The 22,379-nt window shown below is 45.4% G+C and overlaps 1 protein-coding gene and 1 long non-coding RNA gene across 15 annotated transcripts in view; one reads left to right on the top strand and one right to left on the bottom strand.

The window, feature by feature from the left end:
- LOC113903214 (guanine nucleotide-binding protein G(s) subunit alpha isoforms short) overlaps nucleotides 1–22,379 on the top strand; it is a 67,412-nt gene that overhangs the window by 23,641 nt on the left and 21,392 nt on the right. The window lies entirely within an intron of this gene.
- LOC113903217 lies at nucleotides 6,944–22,362 on the bottom strand. Of its 5 annotated transcripts, XR_003514054.1 has the most exons (4): nucleotides 22,277–22,362; nucleotides 20,255–20,539; nucleotides 10,342–10,489; nucleotides 6,944–9,703 (listed from the first exon to the last, which is right to left on the bottom strand). It is a non-coding gene; the product is annotated as an uncharacterized LOC113903217 (long non-coding RNA). The 5 variants fall into 5 exon arrangements; XR_003514055.1 differs by lacking the exon at nucleotides 22,277–22,362 and having other exon boundaries at nucleotides 10,342–10,481; nucleotides 20,255–20,577; XR_003514053.1 differs by lacking the exon at nucleotides 22,277–22,362 and having other exon boundaries at nucleotides 20,255–20,577.

Raw genomic sequence — 22,379 nt, forward strand, 5'->3', positions numbered from 1 at the left:
GTGACAATCAGAACTGCCTCCAATCATTGCCAAGTGTCCCCTGAAAGCAGGGGAGCAGAAACCACCCCCAGTTGAGAACCACTGCCTTCACATCAACATCAAATCCTAGGAAAGGCAGAGCTCATACAGATCATAACCTGACCACCTTAAAAAGAAAGCTGTTATCTTCAGAGAAAAAGTTGCTAACTTCAGTTACTAGTAACCACTCAGAAATGTTAATTCCAGTCTGGGTGATCCTACATTATCTGGTAGAACTGATTTCCAAAAAATCTCTGAGAAGAAGGTGACCTCCGGAGGTTCACTAGATGACCCTAAATGGAAGAGAAAAGGAAATTATTCCAGGGAAGGAAATAATGAATCGGTCTAAGATTGCTGATTACGCAAGTCATTCTGTAGCTAATCAATAGTAGATCAGGGCATAAGTAGATTTTAACCCTTCAGTGATCTCATCTACCACTTAGGGGTTCTTTAGGGGCTTCTGTCTGAAGCAGGCAGGGGATGGGATTCTCCCTATCTGATGTGCATAAATTGATTCACTCTGCATCAGACAGGAGTATGGTCAGGATAGTAAGGACTGGTACTCAGATGGCTGCTGGTCACATAACAGCTCTAGGTGGCTGGGGCCCCACCTGTGTGTGTCCCACAAAAAAAACACAAACGGAGCCTGTGATTGGTAATGTGTGCACTGCAGCCATAGGGTGTAAGCCCTGCTAGCTGGGTCACTGTAGTCCTAGCCCTATGGGAACCAGCCCACCGCATGGGGGTGACCCCTAACCATTAGGACTTGAGATTTCAAGGCAGGAAGTTGTAGGGGTGGGTAGGGGGCAGTGGAAGGAATGCCTCTGAATGACTGTACTGATGAAGGTAAAATAAGGTAAAATAAGATCTTTTAGAAATAAGACATACTTGTGAACAGAAGTGAGAACCCAAGGACGTTTCCTGTTCAAGAGTTGCACTTGGTTTTTGGTAAGATGGTAGATGCACCCACCCGTCCATACCCCCATTGCTAGGGCAGATTCTATAACCAATATCTTGGAATAATCATAACAGGACTAAGTGATTTTTAAAATTTTTTACAGATTATTTTTTTACTCAAGTATAGTTGAATAAGTCATTTTATTTTTAAATAGTGGTCTGGCAACCCCCAGCTTGCGCCTAACCAGCCCCCCTCCCCGCCCAATTAACCCTTACGGAAGGAGACTTTTTGCTTCTTTATTATATTTTGAGCCTAAAACACTTACATGTTTGCCCCCTTCTGGTCTTCCAAAAGAGCTATTACAGATTCATTTGAGATTTATTATTTTTAAAGAATTTTTTTTTTTCATTTTCCTTAGCAAACTTGGAATTTGGGGCCCTTAAGTTAATTGCAAAGTCTAGAAGGGAAAAAAAAAAAAACCCTACTCTCCATTCTACACACCTATGAGAACTTAGATTTTTGCTTTTACTATTAAGATTACTTTAGGATAAAGGGTGAAAACTGGTTGGTAGTTTAATAAATTATCTACTGGACATTTAAAAAAAAAATAGGTTCCAAGTTTAGTTAAGCAAAGTGCTCTCTAACTAAGATCTGCTTATTGCAGAATCCTCGAAATTACCCAAGGCGTGTTTTTTTTTTGAATGTTGATTTTGACTTTTTGCCTGGGACCAAGTGCAACATCTTTCCAAGGAAATGCTTAGAAGGCTCCGGGCAGAACCCAAAACAAATGCCAGACGCTAGGGGAAAAATTTTAAAAGTTGGATTGTCATAAAACTAATAGCTGTTTATAATTCCACACTTAGGTGATTTCATTTCTTCCTTTTTAGCTGCTAAAAGGGAAGCATATTAAGATTATTTTGTTTTGCAAACAAATGGCTAGTTTTAAGATGGACACTTGACGGAGGGTTCTCTTTTCCAGTTGGAGGGTTTCCTGATTCCAGAGGGCTCTCGGGATCTTTATCCTTGGGAGGTTTGGTCCGGGGTGGACTTGTTGTGTTCATCCTTTGCCATGCTCCCAAGTTACCCGGATTGTGGAGGGGGTGGGCAGAGAAGGCCTGGCTTCTCTGGAGGGTCCCAGGATCATGGAAAGGGTACACTGGGTGAACATTAGCAGGCTCTCATTTCCAGAACCTTGGTTGATTCCACTGCTCTATTCAAGGATTCCATGAATTTGCCAAGTGACAGCCAGGAAAGGCCAAAACTTGATTCTTAAAGTACGAACAAGCTTCCTCGTCCTGAAGATTCTGCCATGGTCAGGGGAAATACTTAAACTTGGTGGGCAGTCCTAGAGAGAGCCAGGAGGTGCATCTGTCAGTGTTCAACTTTATGTAGAAAGAGGTAATGACCCAAGGGACAAAGCCAAATACCTTGCAGATGTCTTATCCTGAGATTTAAGTTGACAGGTGGCACAGGTCTCGCTTTTTATTCTTTCTGACCCTAAAACCTTGATTCCCCAGAGATAGGGTCTGACTTCCCATATTAAGGCAGGCTCCAAGCTGGGCGCTGACCTTTCATTCTGCCAGGAAGTAAGGGTCGGGGAAAGGCCACCAGGACTGCTTCATTGGAGAAGGGCAGGGAAGGGGGGAGCTGTCCTATTCTCCCCGGAGGTCTGCCCAGCTCAAACCTGGGGTCAGAAATCAGCCTCTTAAGAGATTCCCTCATTTTTTCTTTGCTTTCTCGTTTTCTCTTCCTCTCTTTTGAAATTAAAAAAAAAAAAAAATTCTTATTTTAGGGAGGTTTCTGAGCAAGCAATACCTTTTTTTTCCTTTCTTTTTTTTAAGGGAAAGGGGCCAGAACACCAACTATTTAGGGCTGGGAAGTGGAGACAATAAAATAAAGCAAGGCTGTTCAGATCTGGCTGGCAGATGGCGCTCGGCTTTTACAATTGAGAGCCTGGCTTTCCAGAATTCATAGGGAGCTTGCGCCCAAGACAGAATTCCGCAGCCCCCTCCCCTAATCCTCTTTTCCAGGGTCACAGTCCCCGCCCCTCAAGGCCCAGGGATCATTTTCTTTTTTTTTTTTAAGGTTTTCCAGTGGAACAATGGATCTCTAAGGACAGATATCCCTTTTAACTAGTGGTTCTGTTAGACCATGGCCCGTGCAAAAAAACACTATCACAGTGACCTCTAACCTCCCAGCCCTTTTGCATGCCCTGGGTCTTCCAGGAACCAGTTCTGAGACCTTGGGCAAATTGCTTATCTTATGGGTTCCAGTTTTTCTCATCTGAAAAAGGAGAGGACTGTCCTTTTCACTTTAAACTTCTTTAACTATCTTCTTAAAAGTTTTAATAGGACAGGTATGCCAAATAACCATCCTGCCCCACCACACTTACACACACACACACACACACACACACACACACACGTCTTTCTCTCTTTTCTCTTAAAGCATCCTTTCCAAAATAGCAGCTTGTACAGGAAATATTAGGCCTGCCTTTTGCCCTTTGGTACCGAATTAATAATTTCTGGGTACCCGTCATTGGGAGAACTTCTGCAGGATGCACAAGAGGGTTGGATTCTTTCTCACCCCAATCCAGGGCTAGAAAAGAAATTCAGAGGTGGCAGAGGTCCTTTTGTCCATCAGAGAAACCCTGGGAGGTTCCTGGAGGAGTTAGCATTTGAGACAATATGGGAAGATGCTGGGAGATGAGGGAGTAGATTTTGGGATAGATACTCAGTGCTGTCTTATAGAGAAGATACTGGTTGAGGGTAAATCCTTACAGTTTTTTCCATTCACGAGAAAATGGTTGGGGTTTTTGAGGGTCTCTGAGATTTCAGGGCTAGTTTTTCTTTTCTCCCCTTTATGACCTTTCTCTGCCTCTCAGGGCTGCAAGCCTGTTGAGCTTTCAGGGGCATTCTTACTAAGAAGAGTTTTCCCCAGCTGAGGACCCCCACCCTCCATCTCAGGCCCAACCCTGGTCTTAAAGGAAGGTCACGTCCGTCATGATGAGGCCAAGTCCCGTGGAGAGACAGTGAGATCTGATGGTGTCCAGGGCCAACTTCCTTGGTTCCAACAGAATGGGCACCCCTTCCATTTCTCTTCTCCCCTCCCTGCAGCAGCTGTAAAATCATGAGGTCATCTATTTGAGAAGGGCCACGTGAACTTCCTCCCATGCCAGGACCTACCAAATCCTGTCACAGGAGTTCATTCCTGTTCAACAAAACCTACCCTCCACACACCATTCTTAAATACACCCTCTCCCCTTCCCCTTTATAGCTGAAAAAAAATAAATGAAACTGAATAAAATAGACTCTACGCCAACAAGTTTCTCTTAAACTCCCAATTTCCTGGGGCTCCTTTAAAGTTTTTTTTTTCCTGCCCCCACCTTCCAATCCATAGCCCTGAACTTTGGACAAGGCAGGTTAACAAGGCTCTCCCCTTCCCCCAGATGGGGGTTCCTCTGGATGTGGGGTCCCTTGGAAAGCAGGGCAGGTGGGCTCCCCTGTTAAAGACACCTTTTCCGGGCCAGTAGAATTCTCCCCCACCAGAGGTCAGCAGAGAGCTCAGAATGACTGGGATGCCCACAGGAAGTGGGATCACTTAGAATTTTCTAGATGAAGTGTAGCAAGGCCTACGGAAAAAAGCCCCAGGTTTTAGGGGGTAGGTACCTCAGATTAGGGTCTCATCCTGTTCTGGGTCCCTGGGAGTTTAGTTTTAACACCAGTGCTGCCATTTTGTACTTTAGGGAGACAGGGAGCTTAGGTCCATTCATTTGGTGGGTTTCTCTACCAGTTTTCCCCCCCTAGACAGCACACACATCTTTACCTTCTGGGGGGCCATGTCCTCTTAGAACCCAGTCTCCCACATCGGGCCAAACTACCCACTTTCGCTGCCCACAGGACTGGGAATCCACACCCCACACTTTCTCTGACCCCTTTCCCTTTTTCTTCCAGAAGTTGTACTTATTGTTAAAATGACATTATAATATTACAGGAAATCCACCCCCCGCCCTGCCCTTATCCTGTCAGGGTTTTATATCTCCTTATCTCCTCCTGTTCTCTACCCAGACATATGGATGTTTCTAAAGAGGGTACTGATGGCGGTGCGCAAACAACTTCACCTTTAACTCACCCCCCCACCCAACACTCACTGACTTCCTGAGCGCATTTCCCACATTCTCCATTGTGTCTTTTCAGGGTTCTTTTACTTGCTCAGCGCTTTCCCCTGGGGTGGGACAAGGGGGGAAGGAATCTGAATTCCTTTCTTTTCTGAACTTTTGTGAACTCAGAAGTGGAAAAACCAGCTCCCCTCCAAGCCAGTTCTTTCTAGAGGAAAGAGAGAAAAAGAAGGTACAAAAGGAAAGAGAGAGAGCAACATAGAGATGAAATTAAAAGTTTGAAAGAGAAGGAAAGAGGGGAAAGAGAAAGAAAGAAAAAGTACTTTTGTGAAATGTAGCTCTCAACGGGAGCCATAGTCCCTGCCCTCTAGGAACTTAGAATCTGGGAGGAGGAGGAGGAGAGGGGTCTGGTTACAAGGAATGGAAGCTGCACTAGGTCGAGGATGGAGCGCTGTCAGTCCAGGCTGAACGGCCAGCGCAGCTGAGGGGCCAGGCTGCCCTTGACTGAAGGCCTGGGGTGCAGGCCCAGGAATCCAAAGGGCGGGTGGGGAACGACACAACACATCGCTCCCTCCCCATCCCACCACCCTTCAGGACCCCCCCCCCCACCCAGTAGGACAGGGACTGGGGGCTGGTGCCGAATGCCAAGACCAATGCCCCTACCTCCCTTCCCCACCATCCCCTGAGCTGTGACCTCCACTCTTTCTACCACAGTTGGCCCTTTTTCACTTGCTAGAACATTCTCCTGACCCTAAAATGATTCCTCTATTTTTTTCCCCTTAATTAGTAATAAGCCCCCTTCTGGCACAGCCTGATTTTCTGAGTGTTTTCACAAGCCTTACCCAACTGAGTGGTTTGATTTTTAAGAAATCTGGCACCCGTTGGACCTTTTTGACCTTAAAAAAAAAAAAAAAAAAAGCCAATCTTTATGAGTTCTTTGATTTGATAACTACTCAAAACAAAGCAAAGTAAATTTTCAAGTTGAAAGTGAACACCCTGTATATTACGTATACCTCTCAGACGTTGAGGAAATCCTCAGAAGTTTATAGGTTAGTGTCCTCCAGAACTTGGCTCCTGCCAGACCCAGTATAGGCATTGTGTGCTTTTTTTTTCCTTCCTTCCTCCCTTCCTTCCTTTCTTCCTTCCCCAAACTTTTGAAAAACAAGTTTTATTCTCCTGGGTATGTTCATTAGAGAGAGGAGACAATTCTGTTCTGTGAGGAAGGCGGAGGGGGCTTCTGCAAGAGGAGACAAGATTGATTGCTTTGAGCTGGGGGGGCCCTCAAGCATATCACACCCAGATGCAAATCTCTCAGGCTATTAAAAAAAAAAAAACACACACACACAAAGGCTGATTTTAGCTTCCTGGCATTACTGGGGAAAATATTCCGTCAGCTGCCTCTGTGTCCTGTGCTTGATTCATTAGCTCAAGCAAAAAAAATAAAATTAAATTAAAATCTTATCCTAATTTGTTGTAGTAGGACCCCAGTCTCCCCAGTTTCGGCCTAAAGCAAAAATCAACAACCAAAAAACATAGTCCACAGAGGCAGAAGACTTTTGCTAGGTTGAACAGGATTCGTTTGTTCTCAAGGTTTTAACTTCCCTCCACCAGGAAAAGTTCACCCTTTTCCCAAGCCCCCAAGTTAGAAACGTGTTACTAATTGATTGGAGCTAAATTTGCATTGCTTTGAAACCCAGCAGAATGGCCGATTAAGGGGCGAGAGGGGGGGAAATGTAATTGCTAGCCTAATAGCCCAGAAAGCAGCCTCACCACCAATATGCTTATCGAATGGGCCTTCTGTGACCTTTAAGAATCTTTGGTGGGGGGGAGCGGTGGTGTGGGAGAGAAAAGAATCCTTAGGGGTAAAGGGTCATCATGGCTGTTCTTCAAAAAAAAAAAGAAAAGAAAAGCTTGTTGGGAAATGTTTAATGGGAATTTAGCATAAAATGACACACCTAATTGAAGGAAATCATGGTTCCAAGTGAAAACAGTTGTCACGAATTAATTTTTGACTATTGGCAGATCTGAGGTTTACCTCATATGTAGACTGTGTCCAACTTGGCAAAGAGCATGGAATACTGCCCAGTTCTCAGTGCAAATGCTCCCATTTTCTCTCACTGATAAGTCACTGCCTAATTGGGGGGTTAAATGAGATGTCGAAATGGCTGTGTTTCCTTTTTGCCTTTCTAGTAGCATCTCTTAAGTTGCAGTAGCCAAGCATGTGTCTGCCAGGCCTCTCAGAAGCATGAAATCCTTGCTGGGTCGGTGAGTTTGCCTTCATTTGGGCATTTTTGTTTATTCATTCATTCACTCAATATACACTAATAATGTGCCCTTCCCCATGGGGAAGACAAAGGTATAAGGCATTGCTGCTCTCTTTGGTCTTAACAATCAAAACAATCCCAGGAAGTTAACCATGCACCATTGCTGCTGGGTGATTAAATAGGAAATAGACACGGCAGGTAAGAAAAGATAGAAAGGTTGTCAAAAAACACAGATGTTGGTGGCCTTCCAACCCTTCCTCAATCGAGTTGAGCAAAGCAAATCAATGGTCACATAAAATATGTTGAGTCCTGATAATGAGACTGTAGAAAACCCAGAAGGATCAAAACAGATGTCCATGTGTAGATTCGACAGGCACACGGTTCAGATTTCCACATCAGTCCAGGACTGAACAGTTGTAGGTAAACAGCAGGGGTGGGACCTTCTCGAGGCCCAGTGTGGGTCTCAGAGAAGCTACCGAACCAGGCCTTTCTTTAGGAGGTGTTGCTGGGGGTTTGCTGGGCGAACTGAGGGGTGGACTTGCTTTCAGAAGGGACTCCAGAGGCCTGACCCTGGGATAGTGAAGCTCCTTCTTCATCCAGCTCCTTTAGCCAGCTCCTTCCCTCTTCTCTGATTTGTCTGGAGCCTGAGCCTTTCAGGATCTTCTGGGACTGAAAATCCTCTTAAGGGATAGCCTTAAATTCTTCCACCTAAGCTTAGAATCTTCTGTTTATGTCTAGGATTTGTATTCTGAGGGGTCGGGTGAAAAAGCATTCACAGTTTGCATCCAGAGGTCCTGAGGTACTGTGAAGTGTTTTCATCTTAGCTTGGGTCCTCCATCTTAGCTTCTGGGATCCCCTCCATTTTGGTTTTAGTCAGTCCTCCATTTTAGGTCCTCAACTGCCCTCCATTTTTGCTCCAGTCCACCATCTTAGGTCCTGGCCTGCCCTCCATCCTAGCTTCTGTCTTCCATCTTAGCTTCTGGGCTCTGGGACTCTTTTTCCTATTTTCCTAATGGAAATAGAGATACTCATTATTCAGGTTAGTATAATTAACCCCCAGTCTTTGCGGAAAGAAAAGTGCAGAGTTAATTGCAGAATTTAATTTCCAGCTTTTCTCTCACAAATACTTTTCAGTCATCTCTTCAGAGCCTTGGAAGAGTTGTTTTATCTATAGGGCTCTTGTAATACTCAGCATAGGATATGCGGTTTTTATAAAAATACGTGTGTGTGTATACAGATAGGTAAATAGAGAATTCTTATTTTAGATATAAGAGGAGGGAAGTGCTTTTGTGAAGGCAATTGAACTGAAGGAACTCCCCAGACAACAGGGACTGGTTTTATTTCAGGAGTCAAATTCAGATTTACAGAATTAATAAGTTTGGGCTTCTCCTTGTTTGTGACATTTTCATACTTTTCACCTGAGAGGCACACTGCGAAATCAATGTGAATGAAAACCCATTTTCAGGGCATAATGTGAAGCTTGTTTACCAGCTCAGGGGGAAAAAAAAAAAAATCAGTTTGCCAAGTCACTTTGAAAACGTCCTTTATTACAAGTGGCTGCCTCTGTAAATGAATTAGTTATGTGCAATTACTTCCCCACCGCGGCCTGATGCTCTCTTGAATCCGGACCACTCTGCTAGGATACCTTGAAAACGTTGTCCATCCTGAGAGAACTGATTGTTAAGAGATGGGGCCACCAGGGCGCCGAGAACTGCAGTGAGCAAATGGTCCCACTGCTGGGACTCGGGGGCCCCCGGCTGCAGAGTCCCTTTCAAGGACATCTGGACAGCTGAGGCTGAGAAGACTGGATTTTGCTTCCTCCTGCTCAGGGGTGAGCCTGTAGCAAATTGGAGAAGGGGGCTTCTGGCCCCAGGCCTCCTCACCCCCCTGCAGGTGGTTGTGTTCTGTCAGTTAATCCCATTAGCTAGCAAAGGCTTACGGGGCTACCCTTAAGGGACATTTGCATTTTAATAAAGAGCTCTCTGAGGCCAGAGAGCTGAAAGAGTCACGTTTTTAATAGTGAAATAGAATTCTAACAAGAGGCTGGGGAGGGAACATTTGGGCAGTTGACACCCGAATGCTTCCCCCACCCCCAGCTCTGTGCACCCCCAAGCAGTGAATTCAGCAAATTGGCTCCCTGCCCCCACCGCCCCGTGACCCCAGGGCTTGCTCCCCGCACCGCCCCCCCCCCCCCCCACCAGCTCTCCAGGTACAGCTCAGCGGATGTAGGAGGGGGCCTCATCCAAGTGGCAGAGTCAGGTCCACATCGAAGCTTCAGGTGCCTGACTCATTCCGGCTCAGGCCGGTAATAACAAGCCCCATGTTTTTCTCCAGCGTCCACTTCTCTGACACACAGAATAGTCAGGAAGTAAAAGATTCGAGTACTATACAGCTGCTTTGCTTTCTCTAAAAAGAAAAAAGAAAAGTCGGGGGTGGGGAGGGAGAAAGGAGCAAGGAGGCAGGAGACTAGGCCGGCAAATAATGATGCCGCAAAAACAAGCTTATTGCTGGTGTGTTACATAAACAGCCCCACCATCCTTTGCTGCAGCCCAGGGAAGAAGCTGTGCTGTAGTGACACTTGGGCTAGTTTCACACCTGAGCTTGGAGTTACTCAGAGGTGCATTAACAACTAATGATTCAATCGAGGGAGGCCTGGATTGCCATTTTGACTTGCCACATATTAGCATACCCTTCTAGAAACCCGGAACCTTCCAATTAAGCTCCCCAGTGAAACTCAGAAGGGGCCTTTCCAAGATGCCTGATATTTAGGAAAAGGAAATTAAGCTAATTGTGAAAGCGCCTGACATGTTTCCTTAATATCTAGGTAGTTGAAGGCTAGGATTGAATATTATGAATTCCTCACATGATAAGTGTTTGAATATATGTCATGGCTTCCACACATGGTTTTCCAAAGGTGCAGCTCAGAACTACTCAGGGCCCTGGCTTACTCTGCCTTCTTTTTTTTTTCTTTTCTTTTTAATCTCCTTTCTTTCCTTTTTCTGCCCCCCCCCCCCCCCCCCGCCCAATGTTACTGCATTGCTCACCTGAAATGTCCTTTTCAGAAAGTTCTCTGATAGCTCACAGGCTGGTGACGTCTTCACAAAATGAGAGGAGCTGAGATTGCCAGACAGGGCCCTGGGCACTGCAGTGGCTGTGACAGGCAGGAGTGTCACCCGGCGGAGCTCTGTAGCCCTCGGCAGGCAGGAGGAGGGGGGCGCATTTCATTATGTGTGGAAGTTATAGCTTTATTTCAAACACAAACATGCAGGCCAGCCAGGATATTAAATACGCAGTCACGCTTTCCCTCTGGGCGAGGAAGGCGCTCGGATTTTGTCTTCATTCCAAGCAGCTTCCTTCTGCCCCTTAGATAAGTCAACAGGGAGAATCGACCTCCAAGTGTGGCTACATTGCGACCCCCTGACAACGCCTGGGAGGGAGGGAGCCGGCATGATGAGCTGAGGGCACCCTTGCTGACGGGGAAGACGGCCTCACAGCACCTTGGCTGCTGCCGCAGAGAGGCCGGCTCCAAAAACATCGATTTTTCTCCCCACTCTCCCAAGGTTAGGATTCTGCTTAGAACTCGCCGCTTCCTGCTAAAATTTCCATCACCAAAGGGCCTGATTTCAGGCAGAGAAAGGACCACTTTAGCAAATGAGAGGAGAGGAAAGCTGAGGGTCATTTCAACTGCGGCAAAAATCAGCCATGCCATTTTCCCTGACAGCACTTTAATTATGATGAAAGAACAAGATGGGTTTTGGTTGTTTTTTTTTTTTTTAAACCAAGGAGGCTTGTGCTGGGGGGAAGGGAGGGGGCTCTGAAGAGATATGAGGGGAGTGCCAAGCGGGCTGTCACTGCACAGTGATGGATACGCCGAAGGAGGGAGGGAAGCCCCCTGCCCGTGGTCCCGGGTCCCTGCCCCAGTTGTGCTGGTCAGGCCGGCTGTTTGTAGCCAGGGCTGAGCCTGGCCTGGGAAGAGCCCACAGGACAGGCCTTAGCCAGTGCCTCCTGAGTGCTGGCTTCTCCTTTCCCCTCTGTGGAGTGAACTGTGACTTTAACCTCGAGCTGGGGGAGTCTCGCTAGTGTTCTGCTCCACTGGCTTTTAAAGCAGCTGAGGGGTTTTCAGTGGTCACATATCTCATTGTTGAAAATGGTGGGGGTTTTTTTTTTTTCTTTTTAAAGTCAGGTTCTAGGGCCTGGGAGCTGCAGAGGAGGCCAGAGAGAACCCTGCAGGTCTGAGGGCTGAGGCCCGAGCTGTAGCAATGGGAAAAGAGGTGGAAAGCAGATGTTAATCAGTTTCTTTCAGCTCTGGCAAGAATCAGGGAAAAGGCCCATTTCCCCTTCCACCCACCCTGCCTTGACCTTCGACCTTGAGCTCTCAGGAACTCCTCCCCCACCCACCCCCCCAGCCCCTGAAGGTGGCCCTGGGATTCAGACTGGCAGTATTTAGAGAAAAAGAAAAGTGAATTCCAGACTCACTCTCAGCTGAAAAGAGCCTTAGCTCCTGGGCTTGGGAATGTGAGGAAGAGAGCAACATGGATCCATGGGGATCCTGCCCATGGGGCCCAGGAATGGAGGGAGGTGGTGGGGCATTATTTCAGCCCCCTCCTCCGTTTTAGAACCTTTTCATGTCCTGCAGACACCAGGTACTGGCTGCTGGAGAGCCTCTAGGACAGAACTACACAAAGCAGGAGACGTGCTGTGACCCTGACTTTGTGCCTCTGAATTACCCAGTGTCTGTTACACACGCAGGCAGAGCACCCCGGAGGCTGCGGTAAACACTCAGGGCCGTAGTTCCCCCAGCCCTCGGGGGTGGGGTGCTCTACGCCAGCAGGTTCTTCCAAACAGTCCATGACTTTTCCAGGGTCCCTTCTGCCCCTCTGTGAACCGTCAGGCTGATACAGACCCTTCCGGTTGTGATGACAATTACCAGGCAGAGGGTAGTGAGACAGCAGGGACCTAGGGCTCTATGGCAGGAGAATAATGGGCGTTTCCCAGTGAAGCCACTTTATTTCTTGCACTTCGCCGAGAGAATTCACAAGCCAAGTGCAACACCCGCAGGATCTCACGGGAGGTGGCAGTGGTCTCAGGGTGCAGAGACGCCTCCTTTTTCTAGAACAACTGCAGTGTCCCCAACTGAGCCCCGCCAAAAGGCAGATTCTTTATCTAGATGCTCGGCGACTCTGCCTGCTGCAGAGATGGAGGAACTGTGATCCTGCTGATTTCAATGGACCGGTTGAGAAAACACGAGAGAAAAACAAATCTTTTTCTCAGTTTTCTCTTTTCTGCTTGGGAAACAATATTAGGGGCTGGCAGTTGGGTCTGCATGGAGAAAGATACAGGGGCAGCATCCTGACCTTCCGCTGTGTTGGGGGTCTGTAGGTATTTTAGAGGGATTTTAGTTGGGAGGGGGGAAAAAACAGACAAATAAGATAGAGTCTATGGGGTCAAAGCAGGCCACATTAGGAGATTGTACCTTTTCAGTGTCTGAATAAGAATCGTCTGAGAGGATTTTGGGTCTCTCTTAGAAATAAATAGGCACTTTGGAAAAGGAAAATATCCTGTTCTTTAAGAAACGGGGGTGATCGGTTAATGCCAGGCGGCCGTGATCTTAATCCTGTCTGAAGAATTGGTCTCATTTTTCATGTCAAAATTAATATTGGTTGAGATTAGATGGCTTCTTAATTTAGACCATTTGCATTTTACAGAGTGCTTAAAAGTGGTGGTGGTGGGGGGGGGTGGGCGTCAAGCCATTTTATGACGGCACCAGAGCCAAATAAATAGGACCATATAAAAAGGTTATATTGATAACCTTTTACAACATCCATTCTTTTTGCCCTGTCTTCGCTCTGGCAAACTTTGAGTCATTTAGCACAACCTGAAAACTCGGATTTTCCTTGCTCGAAAAATGTAACGCTTCCTACTATAGTATGTTTTTTCTTGTCGCCCACAAACTTCCTCTTCTGGTGACCCTTCTGACTTTTTGTGTTCTTGACACTGAAGCATCCAATCAATTTGGTCAAAAGTCCAGTTGTGAAAAAGCATCTGGATGTTTTGTCCCCAGACAGCCAGTTTGTGGAATATTTGAGGATCAGCTCATCTGACCCCCTCCCCTGACATTCCTCCCCCGCTCCCGCCCCACAAGTAGACTTATTTTTAGGGATCAGAGGAGACAGACCTAGAAAGCCAGCCTGCTCTTTGAGGAATGAGGAACTAGAAGGGGCATGAATAAGACGTGAGACCCTCGTGCTTTCTCTGCAGTGGCCACCTGGAGTCTGCTGCAGAGGGGCAGAGGGTCACCAGTCTTCACAGGCAGGCACACAGAGGGCAGTCTTTGTGATTAGGCTCTTGGCAGCACCATTGTCAGGGTCAAGATTTATCTGGTGCCTGTGGCCACCTTAGCATGAAAAGGAGGCTGAAGCCACCTGCCCTCATTTTGTCTTAGATTACCACCAGCTCAGGGCAGCTAGTGAAAAATACGGACGAGGAGTATTGCTTTCATAGGAAAAAAAAATTGGTCATGATTCAGTTTCTTGAAAAAGTGCCCCCCCCCCCCAATCCTTTATTCTCAGTCACCAAAACTAGGACTTGATCGTCAATCTCTTCTCTTTCTTTCTCATTTGGCTAGCTGATTCAGACTCTCTGGGCTTCAGTTTCTTTCAATAGCCAGGCAGGTGGGGTAGGAAGGGGATGCTAGCGGGGGCAGAGGAAGGGGGAAGGGCTCCTTGGCACCCCTCCCTCCTGGACTTCAGTCTCAGGCAGAGTAGTTCTATTTGCAGACAGCTCAGCCAAAGCAGAGCATTGCTATCACCCCCAGATGCTGTTTCCAATCGATCTTACTCATTTTCCCTCTGGGGTGCAGGCAGGGCAGAACCCAAATCTGCTCAGACTTCCCAAGCCACCCAGCCTTAATCTTTTATTTTTATTTTATAGTCACAGAACCTTGAAGATACTTTTTTAGCAGTTTAACCACATACCGAGAATTCCAGGGGGAAAAGGTCAAGAATTGATAACTTTCATTTATTAAGAGTTCATTAAGCAGACCTCTGAATTCTAATAATGACAAATCAATGTCACATTGCTAAGAGGAAAAAAGTGACAGCTGGGTGGTTTCACAGAACTCAGGTGTTGGGAGGAAGGTACAGCAAGGGTTCACCTATAGAGTGATTTTGTTTGTTTCCCTGGGGTTTTCATGTTGCTAGCACCTTTTTTGGTGTTTGTAGTTTTACTGAAAATGCATATAGTTTTCTCTCACTATCTCTTCTACTTTGGCATCCATTTTAGAAATTAAATTTTTGTTGTAGAGTTCTATTCTTTAGCTTTCTTCTTCTTTTTTACAAAGTTCCCTTCTCTGCCTTCTGTACCCTCAGTAAATCTAGAGGATATATAGTTATGCCAAGGTGAGGAATACACATCTATTTAGCACATTTAAGAATGTGCAAGGCAAATGAAATATAAAGTTATCTTATATCTGAGATGAAAACATTAAGTGTCCTTGGGGATCACCCTAGTTAGTTCACAATTTGGGGTTTTTTTTCCCCCTGTTGCATTCAACTAACTTGTGGCAGATCACTAAAATGTATTTAAGCTGATTACTGATTTTTTCTCAAAACTATTTAAGAAATTCACTTTGAAGGCTGAGACTTTCAGTTCCCCTGCTCTGGAGCGCCCCCCTGAGGTCTGGGTTAATAATAACACCATGATAGGAATTTGCAGCTAACTAGTCGGTCTTTGTGCCCAGTCTTGAGTAAACTCAGAGAGTTGGTGATGGACAGGGAGACCTGGCGTGCTGCAGTCCATGGGGTCGCACACCACTGAGCGACTGAACTGAACTTGAGTTAGGTCTTTCTAGACTTTAGGATGCTTTGAATGGTTATGAGTAAACAGTATCCATTTAGCTTGAAGATTAGATGTCTCTGCATCCCAACTAAGTTTTATATCAGCTTCCTCTGAAAGATTCTTTCACGAGCTTTTTGAAGCAGCTCCCAGGGAATCCAATTATGAAAGCATCCTGTACTCAGAAGGTAGAGGTTCACCTTTTCAGAATAAGGGAGCAGCAGCTGCAACCATCATCTTCATGAGAAGCATCCTTATTGGAACCAGGCCCCAAAGTGGGACATTTGTCAACTTCTAGAGGTGGTTCTCTGTTCATCAGCCACCTGGCACCATCTTGCCAAAAGATAGGGACCCCATGCCTTTGTGGCTGGTGGCAAAGACGAAAGAAAGCTTCATCTGGGCTCCTTCTTGACTACCCAGCCTTCTTCTTGCCCTCTCCAAACTACTAGGACACCCTATAGGCATTTTGCTCAGGCCAGACTTTTGACAATGCAGAGTTGCTCACTTCACACCAGAGCTCCCAAGGTTTGGTCTGGAGCCTTCACTGGCTTTCCTCAAAAATCAGCTGCCTTCATGAGTGACTGCTGATGTCTAACCCCTGGTCAGATGAAGGGACCTAGTGAAACCTTTGCCCTGCCACCCCACTCTCAAGGTGTTCATGTCTTCTATCGATGAAGGGCTAGTTTTCATTTCTTGGTGTTAGGTCACTGCAACCCTGGGATAAAAATAGGTATAGTTAGTATGTTACAGATTAGACTCCGAATTTCCAGCTTTGTGCCACTTCCTCTAGTAATACCAATTTTGGTGACACATTTCCTAGAATCCCAGGCTGGCTTCATTTGCTAAAATCCTCCAAGGACAGATCTGTTTGCTTTAAAACCTAGAAGGATTTCAAATCAGACTTCTCAGCTCCCACTTCCTCTTCCCCGTCTTCTGTCTTGATTTTCTCGTTTTATATTCAGGGAGCAGGGGCCCCATCCACCCCCTCCCCACCCAAGGCTGGCGTTCTTGTTGACGGCTGAGCACACATGGTCTTCGATGTGCAAAAGGCCCTTTCCTGGCTGGCTCCAGAGTTGCCACCAACGAGTCGAGGGGGAAAACTTGAGTTAGGCCTCACAATTTCAGCCAAGCTGGGCATACATCGAGTACACCTGTCACTTGAACCAGTGTCCAAAATGCAGCCCTAAGGGTCACAGCTGTGGCATTATTTCAGCATGAGCAATTCAGTATTTAATGTTCCTTGGAAAAATAAATCATTCCAAGCAGCTACTGTTCACCTATTAACCCTTAGAGGATTTCATAGAAGGAGCACGGGGATGCCATCCATAATCTTCTTGGCCAGCAACATGCACTTCCCAGTTCTGTCTTTTAAAAGACCATTCCTTATATAATAGAGAACAGGGAGTTGCAAAAACAGCATCCTCTTGCTTTGTGGCAGGCGCAGCCTTCCGGGGTGAGAAGTTAGACTTTCTTTTTCTCTCATTTATATTTTTACCTGCGTGGTACATAGCTTTCTACACAGTGGCATTCCATTTCTTTCCTCTTTTCATGGTAGCTTATATTAGCCTGCTATCACTGGCAAGTCTTATTTTACAATTAAGCGCTGTGTGTGTGTTGGGGGTGGGGTGGGGGGCAGTTCATCATTAATCAGATCTTGGGATTTCATGTGAACGGCCCCCCAGAGCGACCCACATTTTAAATGTATCCTCTTTTCTGTCACCTGGGTCTTCATAAATGAATTGTCCGTCTGCAGTTAATCCAAACAGTGCAAATCATTCTGAAGGCTGAGTGGTCCCCCTTCTGAAAGAAAATGGCTATATTTAGTTTTTTAAGCAAGCCTGCTTTGTGTTCTTTGTAAAGTCAGCGACATTCTTTCAATTTTTTCGGTGTAATTAGCACAAAAGGAGCCGTAATCTGAGAAGGTAGTAGAGACTTCAGCGACCAAGAAACAGGAATGTTCGAGAAAGCGGGCAGAGGCCGCCTTCCCAGTTCTGGGCGGCAGGCAGAGACCCTGGGACGTGGCTGTGGGCACAGCTGAGGTCTGTAGCTCGTGAAAACATCTCCTTTCCATCTGATTCCAGCCTGATTGCAAATGCCCGTTGTTTCAGCTGGCTAGTTCTCTTTTCCTCATAACTTCCAGAGGTCGGCAAAGACCTGAGGAGCTGCTGTAGCATCTGGGCTTTGCTGAGTTGAGTAGCTCCTGGCTCATCAGGCAGAGGGCTGTGCACACCGCCCAGTCCTCCATGGACCGCCGGCAGAGGCGAGGGCACTCTCTGGGCAAATACTGAGTTGTGACCAAACAGAGGCTAAACAGAGATGGATGGGGGAGGGGCAAAGCTGGGGCTTCTCTGGGAACCAAGCATTTGTGCCCCTCAAAATAAAAACCCAGGGAAGGAGGCGGAGCTAAACTATAATTACACATTTTTCTATTTCATTTTCAACATGTGTGGGCAAACACAGAAAGATGAAAATATATCCACAGTTTTAGATAAATGTGTGACTAATTATGTCCCATTAATTGCTTAATTCTGGGTTTACCAACAACAGATGGAAGTGGGTTTGGTGGTGGGGGGCGTCGAAGGCAAGTAACACCCACAGCCCCATCAGAATATTACTTGTCCCAAACTGAGGCTAGTAACTAATTGCAAGCCTGTTTGAAAACAGTCATCTACACTTGGTTGGTAGGTAAATACAGTAAAAACACCAAGATGGTAAAAGTTGTATTTAGCAGTTATTTCCTTTATACACAAAACAGCACTTAATTAAAGGAAATTTATTACCTGATTCATCCAGAGTATTTAACGCTCTAAACACTTAATTATATGGGGCTAAACTTGAAGAATTGAATGCAATGGGAAAAAAAAAAATCCCAAAATCTTTAAAATCAGAACAATTAAAGGATTTCTTTTTAGAAAGTTATCTTATTAGGACTTTAGGGCTCTCTTGATTGCACCAACTTGCTTTTTGTTTTTTCCTGTTGGTACTTGTTTAATAAGATGTTGAATCAAAATGCCATTTAACTAAGACATCTTGTGAACAAAGACACAAGTGAGCTGACCCAGTACCTATTGTTAACTAGTCCTCCCTGCATTATTTTCCATCCTGGATGAATTTCTATCCTAAAGGCCAAATTAAAAGTTTGAAGCAACAGGCTTTCCCATTACCTAACAAAAGTTAATTTGGTTTAGGAAAATTAACTCTTCTGCTATAGAGTGGTAACAGTTTTACATAACTCACCCCTCAATTAGGACCTCCAGTAAGAGGGTCCGTTGATCTGTGGTTGATGTCAGTAAGCCCCTCATCCAAATTATGTACCTTGAATCTTTGCAGGGCTATCATGTGTATCATTATTAAGGTTTCAGTTTTTAAAAGGAACAGTGTAGACTCTACTTTATTGTGTCCCTCTTTCAAAGTGTTTGGTGACTTTGTTAAAAGTCCAGTCCTGGGAATGTCATGAGAAAGGCACTAAGGGTCTTGGGAACTGGGCATCATAGAGACCAGGACATTCCTCTCTTTGATGGTGTCCATCCATCAGAGTCAGGAAAGATCCATCAAGACACTAAAGACCCAATTTCCCTCATTTTGTGAACCATGCTTTTAAAATGTTTGATCCGTATCCCAAAGCCACTGGCTCAAAAAATTGGGTCCAAACACATTGGCCAATGTGCCTCCATATTTTGTTTTGATTAGAGTGTATTCTAAGTTAAAAATAAATTATTTTAGAATTAATAGGAATCAAATTGGGGAATTTCATGTGGCCCTGTAGTTAGTTCCTTGATATCAGCTTTTGAAAGGAAGTTTTGCTAACTTGAACACCATGTTTAGCTTTGAATGCAAGTTTAGGGTTACCTTGTGGTTGTCACTGTTAACTGGTGAGTGTGACAAGGAAAAAAATGCCCTAGATAAGCAGTACATTAGATTTTTAAGAACTTTATGGGATTAAGTAACAGAACCTTCTCATCAGGGATTAACTAGGAAGGCTTTTTACAATACCTGCTTCATCATGTGTATAGTACAGGTTTCAAGTCACATTCATTTGCAACAACAATTTCTAGTTGTTGCAAATTTCTAATTAGTTCTAATTTCTAACTAGTCATTCTAGTTAAAGTGCAAAATGTACTTTAAAAGACAGAAAGCACCATTGAAGTACTAAACATTATTATTAAAAACTTACAGCTAAAAGGTTTCTGTTTCGGTGGAAACCTATTTGTTTCCTAGGCTATTAAAATAATATCATAATTTTATTTTCTCTGGAACCTCACATGACCCATCTAATGAAAGTCCAAGAAGAACACATGCTTGTCCAAAAACTTAATTACACCATTAAGTGTAAAAACGTTTTCAAGATTCTGAGCTATAGCGAGTATATTGCTTCTAAAAGCAGACGAGGCATTCTTTCTCAGACAGGAAGATGCAAAAAAGCCAAGGAACGCATCCACCCATAAATATGAAGTTTACAAGACCACTAAAAAAGAAAAAGAAACCCCTTGCCAATCCATCCATTGTTGTAAAGTATGCTTTGCTGGAGGGAGCTGTTGATCAGTGTGTATAGCATGGGACCCCCGCTCTGTTTCACAAAGTCATAGCCGGGGGTGACCTAGTGTTTAGGTTACGGGTATGTTATTATCCCCACTTGCTGGCTTTGGCAGGGAGCAGGTCACCTGAACCAGGCACTTTACACCCGGGACATTCTGGCCCTTTGCCCCTCTTCAGAGCTTGAAATTTCCACGACTTCCATCTCTCCCTGAGCCAAACAAGAGGCCCCTTCCACTGGAAAACTCTCCAGTCTGGACTGTTCCAAGAATTATGCTAATGGATTGCTCCACTCTCAAAGCATAAACCAGGCACTTAAAATGGTAACAACCTATTAAATAAATCACTAATTCATATGAAAAGGTCATGCATGGTGGCCTCTGAACCTGAAAGCCTTTTTTAAATTTTTTTAAAATTAAAACTTTTAAGGCCCTGGGTAGGTCAACTGCTAGAGTGAAAACTGTAGACAGTATCAGCTCACCATGCCAATTAAGTAAAATCTCATCTTTCACTTTGTGTCGGGTGAAAACAGACAGCCGAACAGACCACAAACGAGCTTGTGTTTCAGAGATCTTAGTGGCCTTTGCTTACCTGTAAACCATTGATTCCACCTGCTGTCATATATTTACAAAGTAAATGCTGTATTTGTTCATCAGTGGTTGGTCATAATATAGGTGAAAGCTACACTAAAAAAAAAGAAAAAAAAAAATTTTTTTTTCCAAGAATGGCCTGCCAGGTTAGAAGTTGAAATGGCTGAAGCCTGACCTTGCTTTATACATTCTAGGACAATAGTCTTGATTGTACTTGCCTGGAATATGTGTCAGCATATGACATGGGACAGCTTCACTCCTTTCAAAGTTCAGGCGGCATATTTATCTAAAAGGGGGGAGATGGTAACCCAACTCAGGGATTTCCAAATAAGAAGACTTTTCATTATATTCTTTGTAGTAATGTGTAGCTCCTGGCATAAGTATCAAGGTTGTATTGGTTACTATTTACCTTGTTCCTCTTAAATACAATGTATTTGCTCTTCAGCCACATTAGAAGCAGGAAAGGAAGATGCTTTGGAACAAATGGAGCTTAACTAAAATCTGGCCTGTTCCTCCTCCTCATAAGCCTTCACCAGTTTTTAAAAATGACAGTCGATCAATTAATCAAATTCAAGCAAGAGGTTTTTATTTAATAGGTAAAGATAAAAACTCAATCTTTAGGTAGTCTCTAATCTAGCTGGTGAATGACTAAGTCATAGTTTCAGGCAGCCTTACTGTGGAATTTATTTATGAGAACATTCTGGTCTATAGGGTGAATATTTTTATCCGTTTTTGTTTTGGTGGATGACAGTTCCTTTGAGGTTTCTGTCGACAGAAGGTGTATATTTGTGTGGAAAGAGAGGACATATCCAGAGCGTGATCAGAACCTGGCTGATTTGGGAATGGGGGTGGAAGGGCAAACACAGCAACTTTTCTGCAGAGTCCGACAATGTCTGGGCCCCGCTGTCAGGAGAGGTAGCAGATATAGATAGACCATGAGAGTCTGGAGTGAAGATTTCGCTTCCTGTTCTTAATTCCGAGTGTTCTCTGCTGACTTTGAATTGCCCTGCCATCTCTCAGGTTCACGAAGTGAGGCCTTGTAGAAGGGGGGTGGGCGTGGGGTTTGGAGGTGTACCTGATGGGGTCAACAACAAATAATAGGGGGCACCTTCATCTGTCACACTTTTTCTTATTTTGAGTTGAGCAAACTGGGGGAAGGGGGGAATTTCAACAGTCCCGTTGAATGATTAACAGTGCCTTTCTATTTTCAAAGAAAAACTATAGGGACAATTTACTCAAGGCCTCTGACCCAACCAATCAATCACCCCACCCCCTAGGTATGTTAGCTGTGTTTCCATTTACAAATAGACTGTTTTTCTCTTTTTATCCTCCCAACTTTTATCCAAAGTTTTAATGACTGTTTCAAAGTGAAAGAAAATTAAAGAACGGAGAGAGTAGTAGTCGTGACTACTTGTGAATTTGGGTTGATTGGCAGGTGACCCGTGAACCACCAAAGGCAGTTGCCAAGGTCTTAGACTGGACGTCCTGGCTACTCTTGACTCACCTGGGTACCAGGTGGGCTGCTGGGACCAAACATTTATTGAATGAATGAATGAATTGTACCCAAGCAGACACCCGCTTGACTTCAAACGACTCAACCAAGGTCCCAGGAAAAGTGAGCCACCGCCCAGCCGTTGAGGACTGACTCGGTGTCACTGCCCTTAACCCACTGCGCTGGGTCTGCAGTATCCTTAAATGGGACAGTGCTGGGGTGGGGTGGGGGAAACACTTGAAAGTTTTTAAACAATTCTCAAACAAATTCGTGATCAATAAACTACTTTTCCATCTGTTCCAGAACACCCCCAGCCACCGCGGCCCGCGGGCCCAGCCACGGATAACTGGGACACCCTGGCCCACCACCTCGCCAACCCGGGAGGACTCCAAGGGCGCCGACCCCGTGACCTGGCCACCAGCGCTCGGCTCTCGCGTCGCCGGCTTCACCTGGCGATGATGCTCGTTCCGCGCTCATATCACACCGCACATCGCCTATCACGCGCCGCGATTAATTAGTGCCGACACCTACCTCCGCGGGTGCGCGCCGCTGGGAGGGAGGGCTGGGTGGCCGGCCCCGCGCACGCTAACCGGGAAGCGGGAGGTAAGGAGGCGCGCAGCCGGGCGAGCGCCGC

This window comes from Bos indicus x Bos taurus, chromosome 13 (assembly GCF_003369695.1).
Source record: "Bos indicus x Bos taurus breed Angus x Brahman F1 hybrid chromosome 13, Bos_hybrid_MaternalHap_v2.0, whole genome shotgun sequence".
Lineage (NCBI taxonomy): Eukaryota > Metazoa > Chordata > Mammalia > Artiodactyla > Bovidae > Bos > Bos indicus x Bos taurus.